We start from the raw sequence: 24,409 nt of genomic DNA on the forward strand, positions 1-24,409 counted from the left end.
AGCCATGGCACTGCATTCTCCTTTGGAAAAAGCATTGGTTAATCATGTAGAATATCTCACTAAAAAGAAGGAACATGAAGTGCAGACTTGCATCAAAGAATTGGAAGGTGCGGGAGAAATCTCTGAGGGACATTTTGCATTTGAGGAGTTGAAGAATAGTTGGCAAATAGAAAAACCAAAAGCAGAATTGAAGACCTTACCTACCCATTTGAAGTATGTGTTTTTGGAGAACAATGACTCAAAACCAGTGATTATTAGTAGCTTATTGAAGAAAACAGAAGAAGATCAATTGGTGCAGATTTTGAAGAGACACAAAGCTACCATTGGATGGCACATATCTGACTTGAAGGGAATTAGCCCATCTTATTGCATGCATCAAATTAATATGGAAGTTAAGTACAAACCAGTGAGACAGCCTCAAAGAAGACTTAATCCAATCATGAAAGAAGAGGTGCGTAAGGAGGTGCTTAAGTTGCTGGAAGCAGGCCTTATTTATCCCATTTCGGATAATGCATGGGTTAGCCCTGTGCAAGTTATCCTCAAGAAAGGAGGTATGACAGTCATTAAGAATGATAAAGATGAGTTGATATGCACAAGGACTGTCACCGGGTGGAGAATGTGCATTGACTATCGGAAGCTGAATGATGCCACCCGGAAGGACCATTATCCACTCCCTTTCATGGATCAGATGCTTGAAAGACTTTCCGAGCAATCTTATTATTGTTTTTTGGATGGAGCTATAATCAGATTGTGGTAGATCCCAAAGATAAGGAGAAAACTGCTTTCTTCCCTTTTGGTGTATTCGCATATAGGCGTATGTCGTTTGGCTTATGTAATGCTCCGGCCACGTTTCAAAGGTGTATGATGGCTATTTTTTCTAATATGGTGGAAAAATGCATTGAAGTTTTCATGGACGATTTCTCTGTTTTTGGGCCATCTTTTGAAGGCTGCTTATCAAACCTTGAAAGAGTATTACAAAGATGTGAAGAGTCTAATCTAGTTCTCAATTGGGAGAAATGTCATTTCATGGTTCAAGAAGGAATAGTGTTTGGGCATAAAATTTCAGTAAGAAGGATAGAGGTGGACAAGGCAAAGATTGATGTAATTGAGAAACTACCTCCTCCCATGAATGTCAAGGGAATAAGAAGCTTCCTAGGACATGCAGGGTTCTACAGGCGATTCATAAAAGATTTCTCCAAAGTAGCCAAACCGCTGAGCAATTAATGATTTGAAAATTAATCAATGTTGTTTTTGTGTTCAATGAAGAATGTATGAAAGCATTTAATGATTTGAAAACAAAATTAGTGTATGCACCAGTAATTACAACACCAGATTGGGGGGCAAGAATTTGAGTTGATGTGCGATGCAAGTGATTATGTTGTAGGTGCCATGCTTGGACAAAGGAAAGGAAAAAAATTTCATACCATTTACTATGCCAGCAAAGTTCTAAATGATGCACAGGTGAATTATGCTACCACAGAAAAAGAAATGTTGGCAATTGTCTATGCACTTGAAAAGTTCATATCTTATTCGGTAGGCTCAAGAGTTATCATCTACACTGATCATGCAGCTATTAAATACTTGCTCAACAAGGCTACTTCCAAACCAAGATTGATAAGATGGATTTTGTTGTTGCAAGAATTTGATTTGGTGATTTATGATAAAAAGGGATCAGAGAATGTTGTAGCTGATCATCTGTCAAGATTGGTGAATGAGGAAGTTACAGCAAAAGAAGCTAAAGTGAGAGATCAATTCCCTGATGAATCATTATTTTTAATAAGTGAAAGACCCTGGTTTATTGATATGGCCAACTTTAAAGCTACAGGAATCATCCCAAAGGATCTTAATTGGCATCAGAGGAAGAAATTTATGCATGATGCTCGATTTTATATCTGGGATGATCCACATTTGTTTAAAATAAGAGCTGATAATCTCCTAAGAAGGTGTGTGACACAAGAAGAAGCCAAGAGTATTTTATGGCATTGCCACAACTCTCCATGTGGTGGCCATTATGGTGGAAATAAGACTGCGACCAAGGTTTTGCAATCTGGATTCTTTTGGCCCACACTTTTTAAAGATGCTCATCATCATGTGCTGCACTGTGATCAATGTCAAAGGATAGGTGGTATATCTAGAAGAAATGAAATGCCCTTACAGAACATTTTGGAGGTTGAGGTGTTTGATTGCTGGGGGATTGATTTTGTAGGACCCTTCCCTTCATCCTGTGGTAATGAATATATTCTAGTGGTTGTTGACTATGTCTCCAAATGGGTTGAAGCAGTGGCTACCCCACATAATGATGCCAAGACTGTGGTGAAGTTTCTGAAGAAGAACATTTTCTCAAGATTTGGGGTGCCTAGGATTCTGATTAGCGATGAAGGTACACACTTTTGCAATAATCAGTTACATAAGGTTTTAAAACAATATAATGTGACACACAAAGTAACATCACCTTATCTTCCTTAAAGGCAAGCAGAAGTGTCAAACAGGGAATTGAAAAAGATTTTGGAGAAGACTGTCGCTTCCACTAGAAAAGATTGGTCTATCAAATTAGATGATGTTTTATGGGCATACAGAGAACAACATTCAAGACTCCGATAGGCTTATCTCCATTTCAAATGGTGTATGGCAAGTCTTGTCATCTACCAGTGGAAATGGAATATAAAGCATATTGGGCATTGAAATTTTTGAACTTTGATGAAACTGCATCCAAAGAACAAAGGAGGTTGCAACTCTTGGAATTGGAAGAAATGAGATTAAATGCTTACAAATCTTCAAAGCTGTATAAAGAAAAGGTTAAAAAGTATCATGACAAAAGGTAACTCAAGAAGGACTTCCAACCAGGGCAACAAGTGTTACTGTTCAACTCAAGACTTAAATTGTTCCCAGGAAAGCTTAAATCTAAATGGTATGGACCATTTACCATCAAGAAAGTTCGACCATATGGAGCAGTGGAGCTTTGTGATCCTCAATCTAAAGACCCTAATAGGACGTGGGTAGTGAACAGACAGAGGTTAAAGCAATATCATGGTGGAGCAATAGAAAGATTGAACACTGTTCTATGCTTGGATCCTGGATAACAGGATGATGCGTCAAGCTAGTGATGTTAAAGAAGTGATGTGCCATTATTTTCTCCTATTTCTTAACCCTTTTTGCACCATTTTAAGTACCGATTAATCTTAATTGTCAAAGTAATTAGGCAGTTTTATTATTTGGGCCCATTCAACTAATTTGATGTTTTTAATCTAATTTCAGGAATTAATGAAGCATTGGACTTGAATCTAGAATTGGGCTTGGACTTGAAGAGGGAAGACTATTGTACAAAATTAGATCTTATCTTATCTTATCTTATCTTATCTAGATATTATTTAGATTTGACCTCATCTAGATATTATTTCATCTAGATCTTATCTTATCTTATCTTATCTACATTTGATTTGATTTTATTTATGGGCTTGGATTTAAAACAGATTTGTAAGCTTTGGGCTGAAAAAAAAAACTATATAATAGCACCAAGGTTCTAGTTTAGGCCCTCTCTCTCCTCTCTTTCTTCTCTTTCCCCTTTTTTCGTTTTTGCAATTCCAGTTCTAACTTTTCGTTTTAACAATAAAATTTCGTTCTTCAATCTATAATTTCGTTCTCTATTGATTAATGGAAGGCTAAGTCCCCAACGTTGTTTTCTCTTGAGGATCAAGCACAGTTCTCTTTGAGGTTTTATTATTATTGTAAAATTTTGTTTAGTTTTTCCTCTTCACTAATTACTCTGAATTTGTTACTATTAATTCATGCATGCTTAGTGCTTGATTAATTGTCTCTGCGCTTAATTTACATTCATGCTTAATGATCGTTTATGAGTAATTGGTGTATGTGTTGCTTAATCACATAATAAATGCCTTATGTTAAATTTCGCTTAGTAATTTAATTTAGGGTTGGATTAAGTGGTTAAACTGATAAAGGATAAATTCTTGCAACTTAGGATAAGAGACTTGCTTGTGAATCAAGGGGAAGCAACGTATTTTAATTCTGATATTTTCTAATTTAATTACTCGCTGTTTAATTACCAAAACCAACCCCCCCCCCCCCCCCCCCATTCTTTACTATTTTCCTACTATCTATCATGAACATTTGGTGTATCATTGCTCGTTGGGAAACGACCTAGGATCACTTCCTAGTTACTACATTTTAATGTTTATTTGATTCAGGTACGGCCTCGATCAAATTTGGCGCCGTTGCCGAGGAGCAGTGTCCAAAGGTTCATAATAGCTAGTGTCATGTTAGTGTTTAATTCTTGTGTTCGTGTTAGTGTCCAAAGGTTCATAATAGTTAGTGTGTGTGTTAGTTAGTGTTGTTTAGTGTCTTGGTATTTTGTTTAGTGTGTGTTCTATTTTAGTTTTTCTGTTAAGCACTTCCCCTGTTTCAGTTTTGGATGTTTTGCTGTGAATAGTGTTTTGCGACCACTTTTGCTTGCGACAAAACAGAGTAGTAATGGAAATCATGTAGCGACGAATTTTAGCGACCACCCTTGCTGAATTAATTAGTATTTTTTGTTTTGGTAGCTAGAGTTGTTATTTTTGGCTGAATTTTTTTATGATCACTTATTTTAATCTATATTTTGTGGGAAAAATAGTTGGAGCCCTTAGTTTGGTCAGATTTGAAAGTTCCAAAAAAGTAGCAAATTTTATTTTTGTCAAAACTTCAAACGGCCATAACTTTTGCTCCAGTTATCAGAATCGCTATTATTATTTATGTATTTGGGGTAGAAAAAAATTTCCTACGCTATGGCAGCCAGCCATAGGATGGCTGAGGTCTCCATCGTCCAAAAAAGGTGATTCTGTCAAAAGTTTTTTATTTTCCAAGTTTTATTCTCTTATTTTTCTTAACTTACCAATTTTAGCTTATATAGTTAGACTTCGAATTTTCATTTGAAATTTTTTGTGTTATCTTCTCATCATTTTATAAGGTTCTCACAAAATTTCAAGTCATTTGGATATCATTTAATGGTAGCTGTAGTTCAAACCTACACTCTTACTTGCATAAGAAGGCAACTAGTTGTGCATGCTCAATTTAGTGTATGACTAGAGGAAATCCATCTGACTTACAACCCTTTGATCCTGAGATAGATAGGACATTTCATAGATTAGTTAGACATCATTTAGTACCTTTTGAGCATTCTGATATTGGTGATTTTGAGCATTCCGATTTTGAATATTCTGAGAACATGGCACACCCTCCACCCCGTGAGAGGACTCTAAGGGAATTGGCTGCACCTGATTTCACCTACGAAAGCTTGTGCATCCAATACCCTGATGAGGATGTCCCATATGTTCTTAAAACTGGACTGATCCATTTGCTTCCAAAGTTTCTGATACGAAATCAGAGTGTGGTAACGGAAGCAAACAACCAATAACGAAGGTACTAGGTACCACCCTTATTAGTCGAATTCCTTTAAGTATTTTTGGTATTTGTGTGTTTGGGTTTTTACGAAAATCAGCAAGGAAAAATAAGCAATATTAAACTACACCAATAGCTTAATACGAGATTAGCACTCAACACCAATTGAGCTAATCGGACTATTTTCAAGACGACGCTTGCAAATAATCGGGCGAAAATGTAAACACAATTTCTAATTGGACTGAATTGTTCTTGTTTATTGAATAATCTGCAAATGATCAAATTACATCCATATATGGCCGAAAAACAGTAAGGCCTAATTAAACACAATAAAACTAGTAATAAAATGCAATTAAGGCCTAATTAAACACAATAAAACTAGTAATAAAATGCAATTAATGACTTAATGCAATCAGCTCATGATATTCCTTTTCCATAATTAGCCACACGCCTATTTAAGGCCTTGAATGTCCCATTTATGCTTCTTTTGTAACCATCTTGGAAAGGTTTTGAATGGCTGAATTTTATTTGTCTTAACTGATGAAAATGCTTAAAATAGCCAAGTAATTAAACTCAGCCCTTGATGAGGATTCCAAACAGCCCCCACGCCATTAACTTCCCTTTGAATGTCACTTGTGTTGATTTTCAACTCCTCTTGGTCAATTTTCGTACCATCCCCTCCCCCTTTGAAAGGAATTGCCCTCAATTCTTGAATACCATCATCATCTAAATACGGTGAGAGATCTCCAACATTGAAAGTAGCATGTACTCCATATTCTTCGGGCAAATCAATCTTGTATGCATTGTCATTGATCTTTGATATAACTTTGAAAGGACCATCCGCTCTAGGCATGAGCTTATTCTTTCTCTTGCTTGGGAATCTTTCTTTTCTCAAATGGACCCACACAAGATCACCTTCATTGAATAACTTAGGCTTCTTATTCTTGGACCTTTGCTTATAAACTTCATTCACGGCCTTGATTCTTTCTTGCACTTGATTATGTAGCTTGATCATTGCTTTGAGTTTGGCCTCGGCATCTGGATGAACTAACTCCTCTTTTGGCATAACTATCAAATCCAATGGCAAGTAAGGATTCACACCATAAACAACTTCAAAAGGAGAATGATTAGTAGCATATGTAGGGGACCGGTTGTAAGCAAATTCAGCATGGGCTAGCTTCAAGTCCCAATCCTTTTGAGTCTTACTAACCAAACCACGCAGCAAAGTACCAAGAGTTCTATTAGTCACCTCGGTTTGTCCATCGGTTTGAGGGTGATGGGAAGTACTAAACAGCAACTTAGTACCTACTTTCCTCCATAATGTGTTCCAAAAATAACTTAAAAACTTTGAATCACGATCGGAAACAATAGTTTTAGGAACTCCATGTAAACGCACAATCTCACGAAAGTACAAATCAGCAACATTACTAGCATCATCGGTTTTGTGACAAGCTACAAAGTGTGCCATCTTTGAAAACCTATCCACAACCACCATAATAGCATCTTTACCTCGCTGTGTTCGGGGCAAAGCCACAATGAAATCCATACTCACATCCATCCAAGGACCACTAGGCGTTGGCAAGGGAGTATACGCCCCTGGTTTGAAAGAACTCTTTGCCATGTGACAAGTAACACACCTGCTAATGACTTTTTGCACATCTCCTAACATCTTTGGCCAATGAAAGTGTTCCTTCAAAATCTCCAAGGTCTTTGTAATGCCAAAATGACCAGCCAAACCTCCACCATGAGCTTCACGAACTAGTAACTCACGAATTGAATGCCTTGGGATGCAAAGCCGATTCTCCTTGAATAAAAATCCATCTTGCACGATATACTTTCCAAATGCTCCATTCTCACAATTAGAGTATATTTCACCAAAATCCACATCTTCTTTATAATAATCTTTCAAAGTCTCAAAACCAAGTAAACGAGTTTCAAGAATTGAAATTAAAGCATACCTCCTTGAAAGTGCATCAGCCACCACATTACTCTTACCATCCTTGTATTTTGAAGAGAAATTAAAAGATTGAAGAAATTCAACCCATTTAGCATGCCTTGGACTCAACTTCTGCTGCCCATTGATATACTTCAATGACTCATGATCTGAATGCAATATAAAGTGATTAGAACGCAAATAATGATTCCAATGATCAAGAGCTCTCACAATGGCATAGAACTCTTTGTCATAGGTGCAATAGTTCAATCTGGCTCCTCCCAATTTCTCCGAGAAATAAGCTATAGGCCTTTTGTTTTGTATCAAAACAGCCCCAATGCCAACTTCACTAGCATCACATTCAACTTCAAATGGTTGAGTAAAATCGGGTAAAGCTAAAACAGGAGCTTCACAAAGCTTTAACTTAATCAATTCAAAAGCCTTTTGTGCTTGTTCATTCCACCCAAACGCACCCTTCTTCAAACATTCGGTCATAGGACTTGCTATAGTGCTAAAATTCTGGATAAAGCGTCGATAAAATGATGCAAGACCAAGGAAAGATCTCACCTCCGAAACTGTTGTAGGGCTCGGCCAAGTCTTGATAGCATCCACTTTTGTTTGATCAACGGATACTCCATCTTTAGACACCACATATCCAAGAAACACCACACTTTCAACCAAGAAATCACACTTTTCCCTCTTCCCATAGAGTTTTTGTGCTCTTAGGGTCTCAAATATTTGTTTCAAATGAGTGAAATGCTCCTCTATAGATTTGCTATACACCAATATGTCATCAAGATAAACAACAACAAACTTACCCAAAAAAGGCTTGAGTACTTCGTTCATGAGCCTCATAAAGGTGCTAGGTGCATTTGTGAGCCCAAATGGCATAACTAGCCATTCATATAGACCATGCTTAGTCTTGAATGTCGTCTTCCATTCATCACCTTCACGCATTCTGATTTGGTGATATCCACTCCTTAGATCAATTTTTGAGAAGATAACCGATCCATGTAACTCATCAAGCATATCATCTAGTCTTGGAATGGGAAAACGATATTTGATGGTTATGTTGTTCACTGCCCTACTATCAATACACATTCTCCATGAACCATCCTTCTTAGGAACCAACAATGTCGGAACAGCACATGGACTCATTGATTCACGCACATAACCCATGCTTATCAATTCTTCAATTTGCCGTTGCAACTCCTTTGTCTACTCCGGATTACACCTATATGCAGCCTTGTTTGGTAATGGAACTCCCGGAATTAGATCAATTTGATGCTCAATCCCACGGATAGGTGGCAAACCCTTTGGTAGTTCACTTGGAAACACATCTTCATACTCACCCAAAACAGCCTCCAATTGTTGTTTAAAAGGAGTCTCTACATCGTCTTGTCTAGCATTCTTTGCAACCAACACGTAGACTAATTCACCATTATCAATAGCATCCTTCACTTCATTTTCAGTAGCAAACATAGTGAGACTAGGCTTTTTACCTCTTTTTGTAATCATGGAACGGACTTCATTTGATGCCATTGGTTTCAACACAATCCTCTTGCCATTGAAGTTCAATTCATGCTCATTGGACCTTCCTCTATGCGTCACATCCCTATCAAATTGCCAAGGGCGTCCCAAGAGTATGTGACTTGCATCCATAGGTACCACATCACACAAGATTTCATCAACATAAGATCCCATGGTTAATCCCACACGCGTCTGCCTTGTAACATTTATGCTACTTCCATTGTCCAACCAATGTAGCGCATAAGGCTTAGGATGTTTTGTTGTGAGCAATCCTAATTTAGACACCATTTCAGTTGAAGCCGCATTGGTACAACTACCTCCATCCACAATGATACTACACCACTTATCTTTCACTTGACCCTTAGTGTAGAAGATTTGATTTCTTTGATCTCCTTCCACGGGTACAGCCTTGACTTGCAAAGTTCTTAGCATCAAGGTATCATACATGGGAGGTCCATATACTTCTACCTCATCATCATCATCTTCAACAATTTCAACTCCATCACCTTCAATATTGCCACCAGATTCTTCTTCTTCCTTCATCAACTCATCACGCATGCTAATTGCTTCTCGGAGGGTCACAACTCGTTGATTAGGACAAGCCCTAGCAAAGTGTCCAAAGCCTTGACACTTGAAACACCTAACCTTTGACAGATTAGTCTCCTTGGCCGTGGCAATGGGTTGTTTAGGAGCGGCCTCACTTTGTTTCGGTTGATTCTCCATTGGTTTAGTGCTAGGGGCTGGATTTGCACTACCCGACACACCTCCCTTGGACCAACCACTAGAACTCCCAGCATTATATCTACTCTTGTTTTGATTTTCAATCTTCAAACACAAGGTGCACAAAGTGGTGAAATCTGTGTAGTTACATAGCTCAACAGCAAAAGCTATGTTCTTATTCAGCCCACGAAGGAAACGGCTCATTTTTTGCTCTTCATTTTCCTCCACTTCACCCATTAGGCATAGGTTCTCAAACTCATCAATGTATTCAGTAACACTCATTTTGCCTTGCACCAAATTTGCAATTTTTTTATACAAATTCAGTCGGTGATTTGATTGTACATATCTCTTGCGCAACTTCTTCTTCAAGGACTCCCAAGAGTGGATTTTCTCCTTTCCATCTCGTGTCCTTCTAGCCTTCAATCCCTCATACCACAACGATGCACTTTTGCTAAGTTTCAGGATAGCATATTTGCAACGTTTCTCATCATCAAGATCCTTGAAGTCAAACATTCTATCAATCTTGCGCTCCCATTCTAGATAAACCTCCGGGTTTGCACTACCATTAAATTCAGGTAGTTCGGTGATTTTGAACTCATCCACGTTTGGACGTGGTTCACCCCTTCTAGGCCTCCATCGTTCATCTCTCATGTCAACGTTCCTTAAGGCGTCACACAATTTGTCCATGAAATCATCACTGTTGAAATCCATTGTTGTCACATAACACGGAATCAGAACCGTGCTCTGATGCCACTAATGATACGAAATCAGAGTGTGGTAACGGAAGCAAACAACCAATAACGAAGGTACTAGGTACCACCCTTATTAGTCGAATTCCTTTAAGTATTTTTGGTATTTGTGTGTTTGGGTTTTTACGAAAATCAGCAAGGAAAAATAAGCAATATTAAACTACACCAATAGCTTAATACGAGATTAGCACTCAACACCAATTGAGCTAATCGGACTATTTTCAAGACGACGCTTGCAAATAATCGGGCGAAAATGTAAACACAATTTCTAATTGGACTGAATTGTTCTTGTTTATTGAATAATCTGCAAATGATCAAATTACATCCATATATGGCCGAAAAACAGTAAGGCCTAATTAAACACAATAAAACTAGTAATAAAATGCAATTAAGGCCTAATTAAACACAATAAAACTAGTAATAAAATGCAATTAATGACTTAATGCAATCAGCTCATGATATTCCTTTTCCATAATTAGCCACACGCCTATTTAAGGCCTTGAATGTCCCATTTATGCTTCTTTTGTAACCATCTTGGAAAGGTTTTGAATGGCTGAATTTTATTTGTCTTAACTGATGAAAATGCTTAAAATAGCCAAGTAATTAAACTCAGCCCTTGATGAGGATTCCAAACAGCCCCCACGCCATTAACTTCCCTTTGAATGTCACTTGTGTTGATTTTCAACTCCTCTTGGTCAATTTTCGTACCAGTTTCATGGCCTTGCAGGTGAAGACCCACACAAGCATCTAAAAGAATTCCATATTGTCTGCTTCACCATGAAACCACCAGATGTCCAGGAGGATCACATATTTATGAAGGCCTTTCCTCATTCTTTAGAGGAAGTGGCAAAGGACTGGCTATATTACCTTGCTCCAAGGTCCATCACGAGCTGCGATGACCTCAAGAGAATATTCTTAGAAAACATTTTCCCTGCTTCCAAGACCACGACCATCAGAAAAGATATTTCAGGCATTAGACAACTCAGTGGAGAGAGCCTATATGAATACTGGGAGAGATTTAAAAAATTATGTGCTAGTTGCCCTCACCACCAGATTTCAGAGCAGCTTCTCCTCCAATATTTTTATGAAGGACTCAGCAACATGGAGAGAAGTATGATAGATGCTGCCAGTGGTGGAGCCCTTGGAGACATGACCCCTGCTGAAGCCAGAAATTTAATTGAGAAGATGGCTTCAAACTCTCAGCAATTTAGTGCCAGAAGTGATGCTATTGTCATTAGAGGAGTGCATGAAGTAGTCACGAATTCATCAGGTGAGACTAAGAAGCTTGAAGGTAAACTAGATGTCTTGGTTAACCTGATAACCCAACTGGCCATGAATAAAAAATATGCACCTGTCGCCAGACTCTATGGTTTATGCTCCTCTGCCGACCACCACACAGACCTTTGCCTTTCTGTGCAACAATCTGAAGCAATTGAACAGCCTGAAGCTTATGATGCAAACATCTACAACAGACCTCCTCAACCTCAACAGCAAAATCAGTCACAACAGAACAACTATGACCTCTCCAGCAACAGGTAGAATCCCGGATGGAGGAATCATCCCAACCTTAGATGGTCGAATCCTTCACAATAGCAGCAACAACAACTGACTTATTTTCAAAATGTTGCTGGCCCAAGCAGACCATACGTTCCTCCACCAATCCAGCAGCAACAACAGCAACAGCCCCAAAAACAGCAAACAATTGAGGCCCCTCCGCAACCTTCCCTTGAAGAACTTGTGAGGCAAATGACTATGCAAAACATGCAGTTTCAACAAGAGACCAGAGCCTCCATTCAGAGCTTGACTAATCAGATGGGACAGTTGGCTACACAGTTAAATCAACAACAGTCCTAGAATTCTGATAGATTACCTTCTCAATCTGTCCAGAATCCCAAAAATGTGAGTGCCATTAAATTGAGGTCAGGAAAGTAGTGTCAAGGACCTCAACCAGTAGCATCTTCCTCATCCGCCAATGAACCTGCCCAACCTCACTCTACTCCAGAAAAAGATGATGACAAAAATTTAAAGAGTAAGTTACCTAACAATTTCTATGCAGGTGAATCCAAAAAGAAGCAGCATATCCCTCTTCCATTCCCTCCAAGAGAAATTTCCAACAAAAAAATGGAAGAGGCAGAGAAGGAGATCTTGGAAACATTTAGGAAAGTAGAGGTAAACATACATCTGCTAGATGCAATAAAGCAAATTCCAAGATATGCTAAATTCTTGAAGGAGTTGTGCACTAATAAGCGGAAGCTTAAAGGAAGTGAAAGAATTAGTATGGGCAAAAATGTCTCCGCATTGATTGGTAAATCTGTTCCCCAAATCCCTAAAAAATGTAAAGATCCAGGTACATTCAGCATACCTTGTATTATAGGGAACAATAAGTTTGACAATGCCATGCTAGATTTAGGAGCTTCTGTTGGTGTTATACCTCTGTCTATTTTTAATTCTCTATCTTTAGGTCCTTTGCAGTCAACTGATGTCGTAATTCATTTAGCTAATAGAAGTGTTGCCTATCCTACTGGTTTCATAGAGGATGTATTAGTTAGAGTTGGTGAGCTGATTTTCCCTGTTGATTTTTATATTTTAAATATGGAGGAGGGATTTTCTAAAGGATCAGTTCCCATCATTCTAGGCAGACCTTTTATGAAAACTACTAGAACTAAGATAGATGTATATGCAGACACACTATCTATGGAGTTTGGTGATATAACTGTTCATTTTAATATTCTTGATGCTATGAAACACCCATCTGAAGATCTTTTTGTATTTCGTGTTGAAATAATTGACCATATTGTTGATGAATACATGACTGATCTTCATTCTAATCTGCATACCTGTCACTCTTCATGCATTGAATCTGAATTTGTACTTGATCATATGTCTGAATTTGATGTTGAGAGTGAATCTGAATTTGATATTGATTACATGTCTGCTGATGTTTTACCTCTTGAAATTGATTTTATAGAGTCAGATAGAACTAACCATGTTTTAGGAAATACACATACCTCTGACTTTCTTTATGAGGTACAGGCTGAGAAACCATCTCTTTCTACCACTATCTAGCCATCCACACCAGAATTGAAGCCTCTGCCATCAAATTTAAAATATGCTTACTTGTATGATAGCAAAAGTTTTCCAGTAATTATATCTGCCTCCCTTGTTGATGAGCAAGAGGAGAAGCTGTTATCAGTTCTCAAGAAGCATAAGAAGGCTATAGGCTGGACCTTGGCAGACATTCCTAGTATTAGCCCATCCACAAGTATGCATCGACTATAGGAGGCTGAACCAGGTTACCAAAAAGGACCATTTTCCACTGTCATTCATTGACCAGATGCTTGACGCCTGGTAGGTAAATCTCACTACTGTTTCCTTGATGGTTTTTCTGGTTATATGCAAATCACTATTGCTCCTGAGGATCAGGAAAAGACCACATTCACTTGCCCCTTCGACACTTCTGCCTATAGGAGGATGCCTTTCGGCCTGTGCAATGCCCCTGGTACCTTCTAGCGGTGCATGATTAGTATTTTTAGTGATTTTTTAGAAAATTGCATAGAGGTGTTTATGGATGATTTCACTGTATATGGATCCTCTTTTGATATTTGTTTGGATAGTCTGGAAAAGGTTTTGAATAGATGCACTGAAACTAACCTTGTTCTAAATTTTGAAAAATGTCATTTTATGGTTGAGTAAGGTATAGTTTTAGGCCACATTATTTCCAATAAGGGCATTGAAATAGATCCTGCCAAAATTTTTGTTATTTCACAATTGCCTTACCCATCTTGCGTGCGAGAGGTGCGATCTTTTCTTGGTCATGCAGGATTCTACAGGCGCTTTATAAGATATTTTAGCAAGGTAGCCCTTCCACTATCCAACTTGTTGCAAAAGGAGGTGGAGTTTGACTTTAATGATAAATGCAAAGAGGCCTTTCATTGCCTCTAAAGAGCACTGACTACCACCCCTATCATTCAGGCACCTGATTTGACAGCCCCATTTGAGCTAATGTGCGATGCTTCCAATTACACATTGGGGGGTTGTCCTTACTCAAAAGATCTCCTTACTTCAGCTTACTTCTTTTCCACCATGACTTAGGGAGTTTTTCTTTTCCTATCCCCTCCTTTACTTTTATTACATTTGTCCGATTCTATTTGATGGTTTAAATGCCTTTAATATTTTAATTGTGCTACATTGAGGACAATGTGTTGTTTAAGTATGGGGGGAGTGTTCTTTGGTTTTGGTTTTGCTAGTTTTGTTAATTTTGTTAGTTTTGTTGGGTTTCTAGTTTAATATTTTAGGTCAATTCTGTTTGCATGTACAACTTTGCATGTTTTTCTTTGAATTATAGGATATGTTCAAGTAATGGGTAATTGTTCTGAAAATAAAAGTCTCTTGACATTTTGTGACTTGAAATTCTTGTTTTTCCTTTACATGTCATGATAGTTTTGAAAGCTCAATTTGAAAGTGATAAGTTTACCTTTGTGAGAATTCGAGCCATCCATCATCATAATCTTTTGGTGTGTTTTGCCCCATTGATTGCTTGCACAATAGCCGTGGCTTGATTCTTGTTGATGCTTCCTAATTCACATGCATATTTGGAAATGATTTAGGCAATGTCGTTCTTATAAGCTTCTAGCCAAATAGACTTACTTGAATTAATTCCTTTGATAGCCCCTTTGAGCCTATTTTCCCCTTTCTTTGTTTTGAAGCTCATTTACAAGCCTTAAGTGAAAAACCATGATATCACCTTACCCTTAAGGAATTTTTGGAGCTTTGGAATTGCTTTGGGAATAAGCTGGGAATAAGTGTGGGGGGGGGGGGGGTATGTTTCATTGGAAGATATGATTTTTGGCCATGCTTGATGTATATATATATTGCCTAGTTCTTTCTTTAATCTTCAATTTCGTACTGTTCAATAAAAAAAATGAAAAAAAAAAATTTAGTTGCTGCAAATTCTGCGATTTTGTACTATTCAAAAAAAAAAAAAAAGAAGAAGAAAAGAGGTGAAGTTGAATAAATAAGGTCTTGATTTGGGAGCCTTGGTTGATTTTGTTGATATTAAAGGGTTTGGGTTTACTACTTGTGCTTAATTTCCACTTATTCCCCATTGCTCCTCTATTCCTTTGGGATTTAGCTACTTATTCCATATTTTTCTTCCCTACCTTGTCCTTGGCCCCATTACAACCTTTAAAGACCTTTTGATCCTCATGTGCATGGGTTTGTCAAGTTGTTGTCAATTTTAGAATTTTGCCAAGTCTATGTGGTGTTTGTTTTCATGGGTGCTTCGAGAGTAAACAGTAGCCTAGACACTTGAGAGATAAAGTGTATATCTTGTGAGGCTATATCACTTTTCATTCTTGAGCTGATTAACTATTTTGCCATGATTGGGTTGCTTGGATGATTTTCACGAATTTCTTGACTCTTTGGATCTCTTCATGTTAGATGTTGTGACACCCTCTACCCTTACAATTATAACTAACTAATTAAATAAATCATACAAAATTTAATTAAAAGATTATAAACACATAATAATAAAAGAAGGAAAAAAACATGCAAAATTAATTAATAATTTTTCTTTTTAAACACATTTAATTTAATCAATTCAAAAGGATAAAGGTTCACATCTACTTAGTGAAAACATAATAGAATATTACTTTTTTTAATAAAAGATAAGATTATCCCGGCTCAAAACAAGGCCGTCCACTCTAAATAAATAATAATAAAAAGAAATCTAAAGTAGAAAAGTATAACACAATTATATCATTCAGTAAATCATAATCCCTATCACAGACTAAGTCTCTCTATCTCTAGCATGTGACTCATCATATGAAGGCTCACCTGAAACAAAGTGGCAATCAGCCCAAACACAAACACACACCGGGAGTGAGTTATCACATTCGTATATAATAAAACATTAGAGCATGTGAAACATATAATACTTAAAGCTGAATTTATATAAATAGCATTACTGCACAAAATCGCACACATTATTCACACCCATTCAAGTTTACACACTCCATAAAATAACATCAACCACAATTGTTAACTCAATGAAATTCAAACACAAACGTTATGCAACAATTATACTAAGACTCAAGCCTATATGCAATGTGGTACCATGTCAGTGAAAAACAACACTGGGGCGCTTAGGAGTACATGACAAAGCACACCACACAATGGGTATACTCGGTCACTCTCACTAAGTAACATCATAAGGTGACCAGTCAGCGTTACTCTGTTTTGTGAGAATGCCCCAACCACATGGGATCAACATGGGCTTAAAGGAGCACTCAAACAGAGTATCTTTACCCCCAAGGCCTAGACTCCGAAGAATCCGTTTGGGCCTCACCTTCCTGATTCAGGTCCAACCCCTAAAATATTATTTTTTTATTTGCACGCAGACACTGTTTATGAGTTATATAATACCCACGACCTTACTCTTATATTTCAAACATATTTAACAAATTGCGCTATAGTTTAACCCTTCAGGATCCTAACTAGGAATCCTACAATTTTCTTTAACACTGCACATAAAAGTTCTCTCAAGGTACACACTGGTCGGGTTACTGTATAACTCATAACTCACATGACAAGTAATATCTCTACAAATATCAATCACACACTCATTCACAACCATGTTTCATGTCTACAGTTTAACATTTCACACTCTAACTAATTACAAAATATACTCAACAATTAGATAACAATGTATCATAATAATAATAACATACAATATTTAACTTCAAGGCTTATAAACAAGTAACTATAAAATACACGTAAAATATATATATAAGTATATTATATTCAAAATATATAACAAAATATATATATTAACGTAAACGTAAACGTACATATCACATATAACATATAAAAAGTATTAAATATATATTAATATAAAGTAATCACAATAATATCAAATATATTATTAAGTAAATACAAATTATATATAACAATAAAATATATAGTCATATTGATTTCTATGAACAACATGTATACCTATATTTTAAATATATTTCAACTAAGTTGTCAACATCAAGAAAATGCCTAATTACAATGTGAATACAACTTTAGTTAATTTCTTTAAATGATTTTAGCCAATTCAATTATCCAACAATCCCTACACCTATGAATTTCATGACAAGAAATCACCAACGTGAAATAAAATATACAGTTTGTAAAAAAAACAGTATCAATATATATGTACACGTATACACTGCGGTGTAAAAATAATTATCTGGACACAATATACATTAGCACAGGAACAAGATTGAAAGGCCAACATATCTGGTATAAACAAAATCACCACCACACAATTTTTATGTTAATTATAAAGAATTCTAATTCCTAAGGTACACACCTAACAGAGAAACACATCAATCCTACAACAAACTCGCAACAGAACACATCAATTCTACAACAAACTCGCAACAGAACACCAATTGGTTCATCAAACACACTCAATCCGCGATTAAACATGAAAACATAATTAAATTCATAAACACCCCAAAATAACCCAAAAATTGATCCTCTAGGGATCCCTACACATGTTCATTCTAATCCCCAAGCGTGAGTAACTCATCCCTTACCTCGAGGTAGTCGCTTAAATTTTCTCTGTTAGCAATGGTGGCGTCTCTGGTGCTCTCTAGAGCTCCTCCTCTGATTGCTCTGTTAGGGTTCTTGTGCGTCAGAAAAGAAGAAAGGAACAGAATGTGTTTTCCAAAAAGCTGCTCTAGGTTAACATTTGGCTTATATAGTGGGAATTTATGACCTAATAATTTTTATTTTATTTTTTCTTATTTATTTATGTATTAATTTATTATTTTCTTATTTACTTATTAAAGTTACAGCTGTTACAGATGTTACCCATTCCTTGATGTTCATTGAGAAATATGTAAATGTTTTTGTTTGTCTCTCTTTGATATCCTTGGATTTTGTTCTTTATTTCATTTTGCCCAGGAGTGCAAAAGGCTAAGTATGGGGGGTTTTGATGTGCCATTATTTTCTCCTATTTCTTAACCCTTTTTGCACCATTTTAAGTATTGATTAATCTTAATTGTCAAAGTAATTAGGCAATTTTATTATTTGGGTCCATTCAGCTAATTTGATGTTTTTAATCTAATTTCAGGAATTAATGAAGCATTGGACTTGAATCTAGAATTGGGTTTGGGCTTGAATCCAGAATTGGGCTTGGACTTGAAGAGGGCAGACTATTCTACAAAATTAGATCTTATCTTATCTTATCTAGATATTATTTAGATTCGATCTCATCTAGATATTATTTCATCTAGATCTTATCTTATCTTATCTTATCTAGATTTGATTTGATTTTATTTATGGGCTTGGATTTAAAACAGATTTGTAAGCTTTGGGGCTGAAAAAAACTATATAACAACACCAAGGTTCTAGTTTAGGCCCTCTCTCTCCTCTCTCTCATCTCTTTCCCCTTTTTTCGTTTTTGCAATTCTAGTTTTGACTTTTCGTTTTAGCAATAAAATTTCGTTCTTCAATCTATAATTTCGTTCTTTATTGATTAATGGAAGGCTAAGTCCCCAACGTTGTTTTCTCTTGAGGATCAAGCACAGTTCTCTTTGAGGTTCTATTATTACTATTAAATTATGTTTAGTTTTTCCTCTTCACTAATTACTCTGAATTTGTTGCTATTAATTCATGCATGCTTAGTGCTTGATTAGTTGTCTCTGTGCTTAATTTACGTTCATGCTTAACGATCGTTTATGAGTAATTGGTGTATGTGTTGCTTAATCACATAATGAATGCCTTATGTTAAATTTCGCTTAGTAATTTAATTTAGGGTTGGATTAAGTGGTTAAACTGATAAAGGATAAATTCTCGCAACCTAGGATAAGAGACTTGCTTGTGAATCAAGGGGAAGCAACGTATTTTAATTCTGATATTTTCTAATTTAATTTTACTCGCTGTTTAATTTACAAAAGCAAATAACCCCCCCCCCCCAATTCATTACTATTTTCCTACTATTTGTCATGAACATTTGGTGTATCATTGCTCATTGGGAAACGACCTAGGATCACTTCCTAGTTACTACATTTTAATGTTTATTTGATTCGGGTACAGCCTCGATCAAGAAGTGCTTACTGAGAGGCAACCCAACTTTTCTTTCCCTTCTCTATCTTCATTTTATTTCTTGCATGTAGTTAGGACATCTTGCTTGTGATTGTGATTTATTTCAGCTTGTTTAGTAATGAAAAAAAAGGGTTTTTAAATTATGTGTGAAGAGATAAGCAGAAAATGACTTAGAAAAATTTTCAGATTGCTTATCCGCTAAGCGCAAACCTTGCGCTAAGCGCCATCTTTTCACGCGCTAAGCCGAGCTTGCTCGCGCTAAACACAAAGACCCCTGATTGATTGGCTAAATGGTTCAGCTAAGCGCACATTGCGGCACTAAGCCCAACATCTTCACTGTAAGTTGCACCTTAAGCAGTGGGCTTAGCGTGGATGATGCGCTAAGCGCCACTTCCTCTCTATGAAAATTTATTATAGATGCGCTAAGCGCACAATCCTACGCTAAGCCCTAGATTCATTCTGTAAGTTGAGCTTTCAAGCTGGGCTTAGCGGGGAAGGATGCGCTAAGCGCCAACATCATTCTGTTGTGAAATCATTGGAAGTGCGCTTATCGCAGGTAGTGGCGCTAAGCCTAAATCACTCACTGTAAGTTGAAGCTTGATGTTACGCTAAGCCTCGTATCTTAGGCTAAGCGCATATTGCAGAAAGATTTTTGGTGTTGCAGAAAGTGCTAAGCACCGCCTGCCGTGCTAATCCCCAAATGTTTACGGGATTTTACAACTTTAAGTTGGCCTTAGCGCGAGGCAAGGCTAAGCGCTAGTGTTTTAAACTCAAACGTCACATTGGCACGCTAAGCGCAGCTGCGCGCTAAGCGCGCCATACAAATTTCAGTAAAGGCACTTGGGTTGCTACCTTTGCACCCAAACCTCTGCAACCTCTCATCTTTGAGCATTCTTTTACTTTCTGTTGCGTGTGTACTGCTTCTCTGCATCATTTTTGCTTCATTTCGAGAACAATCCAAGTAAGTTAGAACATTTCTATTTTTACTTTTCATGCTTCAAACCTTAGGATAGTTGATTTATGGTTTTCGTGATTAGTATTGTTGTTAGGTTAAGTTACTTAGTTTTAGGGTTAGGTATTTTAGGACTTCAGGTAGTTTAGAAGCCCATTAGGGGCAATGTGGCTGAAAGGGGTGAAAACCCCTGTGTGTATTTCTGGGAATTGCAATGAACGTGCTAAGCGCGCCTGCTGCGCTTAGCCTATTCATTGCAATTGTTAATTTTTTTAGGATTTTTGATGATCGCGCTAAGTGGACCATGTCGTGCTAAGCGCGTCCATCGTGGCTGTTGAACCAAAACGATGTAGATGCTAAGTGCACCTATGCGCTAAGCGTCAATAGTATACTAAGATACTCAGAGTAGTTCAGGCACTAAGCCCAGCTTGTTGAGCTAAGCGCCATTTAGGTTTTGTTTCTTTACCTTTGCAATAAGGCTAAGCGCGCCTGTGCGCTAAGCCTGAGTGTCTTTTTGTTGAGGCTGAGCTAAGCGCCAGCATGCTGCGCTAATCTCCAGTCCTCTACTGTTTCTAAAATTGTAGACTTAGGCTAAGCGCAGCTATGTGCTAAGCCTATTCTGCAGAAAAAAAATGTTTATGTGTCTTCGAGCTAAGCGCTAGCTTGCTGCGCTTAGCGCTTGAGTAAAATTTCATAAGGGGCTAAGCGCCAAATTGCTGCGTTAAGCACCCAACTCTGTTTTCAGTTTTCATTTTTCTATTTTCTTGAGAATAAACCTGTACTAATCTCTTGTGTTTTGTATTATATTTTGTAGATGGCTTCTAGGAAAAGAAAGACACCCTCTACACCTACCCAAGCCAGATTTGATAGATCCAGATTCACCTCCCAAGAGGCTTGGGAGAGATACACTGACATTGTGGTGCCTCGTAAGATTTTACCAGAAAGGAATGTGGTAGTCTACTATACAGAGTTTGAAGAGTTCAAGGAGGAACTCGAGAGACGCCATTGGGATGAGGAGTTGACTGACTTTCTAGATGACAACATTGATGTTGCCATTGTAAAAGAATTCTATGCAAACCTCTATGACCCCGAGGACAAATCACCTAAGCGGGTGAGGGTGAGAGGTCATGTGATTAAGTTTGATGAGGATACTCTTAACACATTTTTGAAGACCCCTGTTGTTATGGAAGAGGGGCAAAAACTTTGTGCTTACTCTAGATTTGCACTCCTGAGGCCTGATCCTCAGGAGTTAGCTACTAAGCTCTATATCCCAAGGAGGGGATTCGAGCTTAATGCTGATGGGCAGCCTTTGAAGATTTTGAGAAAGAACATGACCACTCTTGCTCAGACTTGGAGCGTTCTTTCCTTTTCTAACCTCATCCCCACTTCCCACACTTCTGATGTCACTCTTGACAGAGCCAAACTCATTTATGGCATCATCATGAAGATGAACATGAATATGGGGTACCTCATCTCCCACCAGATCTCCCTCATAGCACAGCATGACACATCCAGACTAGGATTCCCTGCCTTGATCACAGCTTTATGTAAGGCTAGGGGAGTTCAGTCAAATTCGAGGTCCCTGGAGAGCCTAAGTCCTGCCATTAATTTGGCATATATTAAGAAGAACTGTTGGAATTTTGATGATCCAATAGTAACTTTCAGAGGACCCAGGAAGGTCAGGGGTAAGAGATTTGAGGTCCCCACCACTTCAGCACCAGAGACACTAGCTTCTTCTTCTACCACAGCTCCATTACCTCCCATTCAAACTCCAGTTATTCCTCCTACACCCACACAGATACCACTTCCAGCTCCTTTATCTGCAGGTCCATTAGATTTTCTTTTTACACCACAGATGTTGCACTCCATGCTCCAGAGCATCCACAGGGGGCAGTCTATTATCATGCAAAGCCTTCAGGGCTTGGGCTTGCCCTCCATTTTGAGCATGGAGGAGTTTGAGGCCCAGGTGGCCTGGCCAGGAGACCAGCCCTCTTCTTCTGGAGGGGGTGGGGCCTTTACAGCCTAGGAGCCTGATACTAAGGAGCCGCCAGCACCAGTAGCAGCAGAGGAGGAGACTACTCCAGATCAGACTCCACAGCCATCTCCATCCTCTGCACCTACTCCTGAGGAGACCCAGCCATCTACACTAGTTGTGGAGTCAGAGTAGCTTATACAGGATTCATCAGTAGCTCCAACATTGGATCTTAATGAACACCAGCCACAAGAGGATCAGGACGTTAAAATTTTTGCATTCTGAACACTTTAGTTTATTTTTAGTTATTTTATGATTTATGTCATTTAAATTTCAGCTTTTATGTTTCAGTTCTTTAAATTTCAGCATTTAAATTTCAGTAGTGTAGTTGTTTATTTGCTTGTACAAAAAGCTTGATTGAACAGTGAATTGGTTGAACTTTGTATGCAGTGGCTTGTTTGGTATGAAATGAGTGTTTGAAAATGATTTGATTGAGAAAATGTATGAATTGAATGGATTGGGATGATTAGATGATTGTTTTGATCAAGTTTGAAGTCATTAGAAGAGAATGAGCATGTGATTGGAAGTATGTCTGAAAATGTTAGTTGGTTGCCAGATTGATTGTGAAGGAATGCATTAACCGTATCCCGGTGAGAGTGTGATCCTTAAATTTTGAGAGAAATGACTATCATTTAGTACTGATTTTTGCGTGAATCTCTGAAGTATGGACTGGATGCATGAATTTGAGGATGATGAAGGCCATGTTTGATTATGAATAGCCACTTAGCCAAAAATGTGACCATATGTTTGAATGAATTATCCCTTGCACCCAATTTGAGCTGAATGAATTTATTGATTGATTGAACCTGGAGCCTATTTAGTTGTATCTTCTGCTACCTTATTTTAGGTTGTAGGAGAGCATCATCCACAGAAGCTAGGTTCAAAGCAAATTTGTCCCAAATTTGGGAGAGTTATTATCAAGGTAAATTTGTCCCAAATTTGGGGGAGGCACTGGGTAAGAATTGAAATGGTCAAAGAAAATAGTATAAACACACTATTTATGTATATAATGTTTTCTGTGTTAAAAAAACTGTAAGTACAAATGAAATGAAAAAGTGTGTATGCTGCAAAATAATGAATGAAAGCTAAGTGCCTAAATAAAGGGCAAGTATAGGGTAGGAATGAATGAAAAAGTGAAGGTTATTCTATGGATGAATGCTCTCCTAGAACCTAAGCTTTTGAATCCTAGAAAAACCATTATTTGTTGGAAGCCTAACCCCATTACAAGCCTAGAAAGTCCTTCGGATTCAATTTTATGTGTTCATTGTTGTATGATATGAGATGAAATGCAAAGGTTGGAACTTGTGTTGGTTGTTTATGATGGAATAAGCCTAAACACTTGAGTTTGAGTGAAACAATGACTGTGAGGTTTTGGTTGATGATCCTTCCTTGATTTCTATCATGCTTACTAGCTTATTTCAGCTGTGACTCTAATGCTTATGCTCCTATCTTTGAAAAGCTGCATGCTTGAGAGAAGTGATTGATTTAATCATTCCATGATATTCAGTTCATATGGTTGAATTCCTTTATGAATCAAACACCATTTTCTTTTGATTGACCACTGCCTTTGTCACTTGAGGAAAAGTGAGTTGTTCTTTCTTTGCTTGAGGACAAGCAAAACTATAAATTTGGGGGAGTTTGTTAGTCACCTTATATGACTAACTTTTGTATAGAAAACATTTTCCAAAACTTGTATAGTTCCCCAATTTATGATTATTTTTTAGTGATTTTTGTAAATAAATTTTGTTTTATGGATAAAGCTGTCTCTAGAATATGTCCATTGGATTTAATGATGAAATATGTGCAATTTCAGGTGAAAAAGAGGCTAATTCATGAAGTGCCAAAAGTGACAGTTGAGCTTAGCTCATCAGTGGGCTAAGCGCTCATCCACCGCTAAGCGCAGCTTCAGCCCGCTTAGCGCGACAGAAGAATCTGGCAGGGCATCAATATCAAGGTCGCGCACTAAGTGCGAGATCAGTGCGCTAACCGCAGTAGTTGTCTTCAGC

The 24,409-nt window shown here is 37.6% G+C and overlaps 1 non-coding gene across 1 annotated transcript; it reads right to left on the reverse strand.

Moving 5' to 3' along the window:
* Window positions 1–11,271: 11,271 nt before the first annotated feature.
* On the reverse strand, window positions 11,272–11,378 carry LOC113000042 (small nucleolar RNA R71). The gene has a single exon (XR_003265313.1). It is a non-coding gene; the product is annotated as a small nucleolar RNA R71 (small nucleolar RNA).
* Window positions 11,379–24,409: the final 13,031 nt, after the last annotated feature.

This window comes from Glycine max, chromosome 17 (genome assembly GCF_000004515.6).
Source record: "Glycine max cultivar Williams 82 chromosome 17, Glycine_max_v4.0, whole genome shotgun sequence".
In the NCBI taxonomy this organism is placed as follows: Eukaryota; Viridiplantae; Streptophyta; class Magnoliopsida; order Fabales; family Fabaceae; genus Glycine; species Glycine max.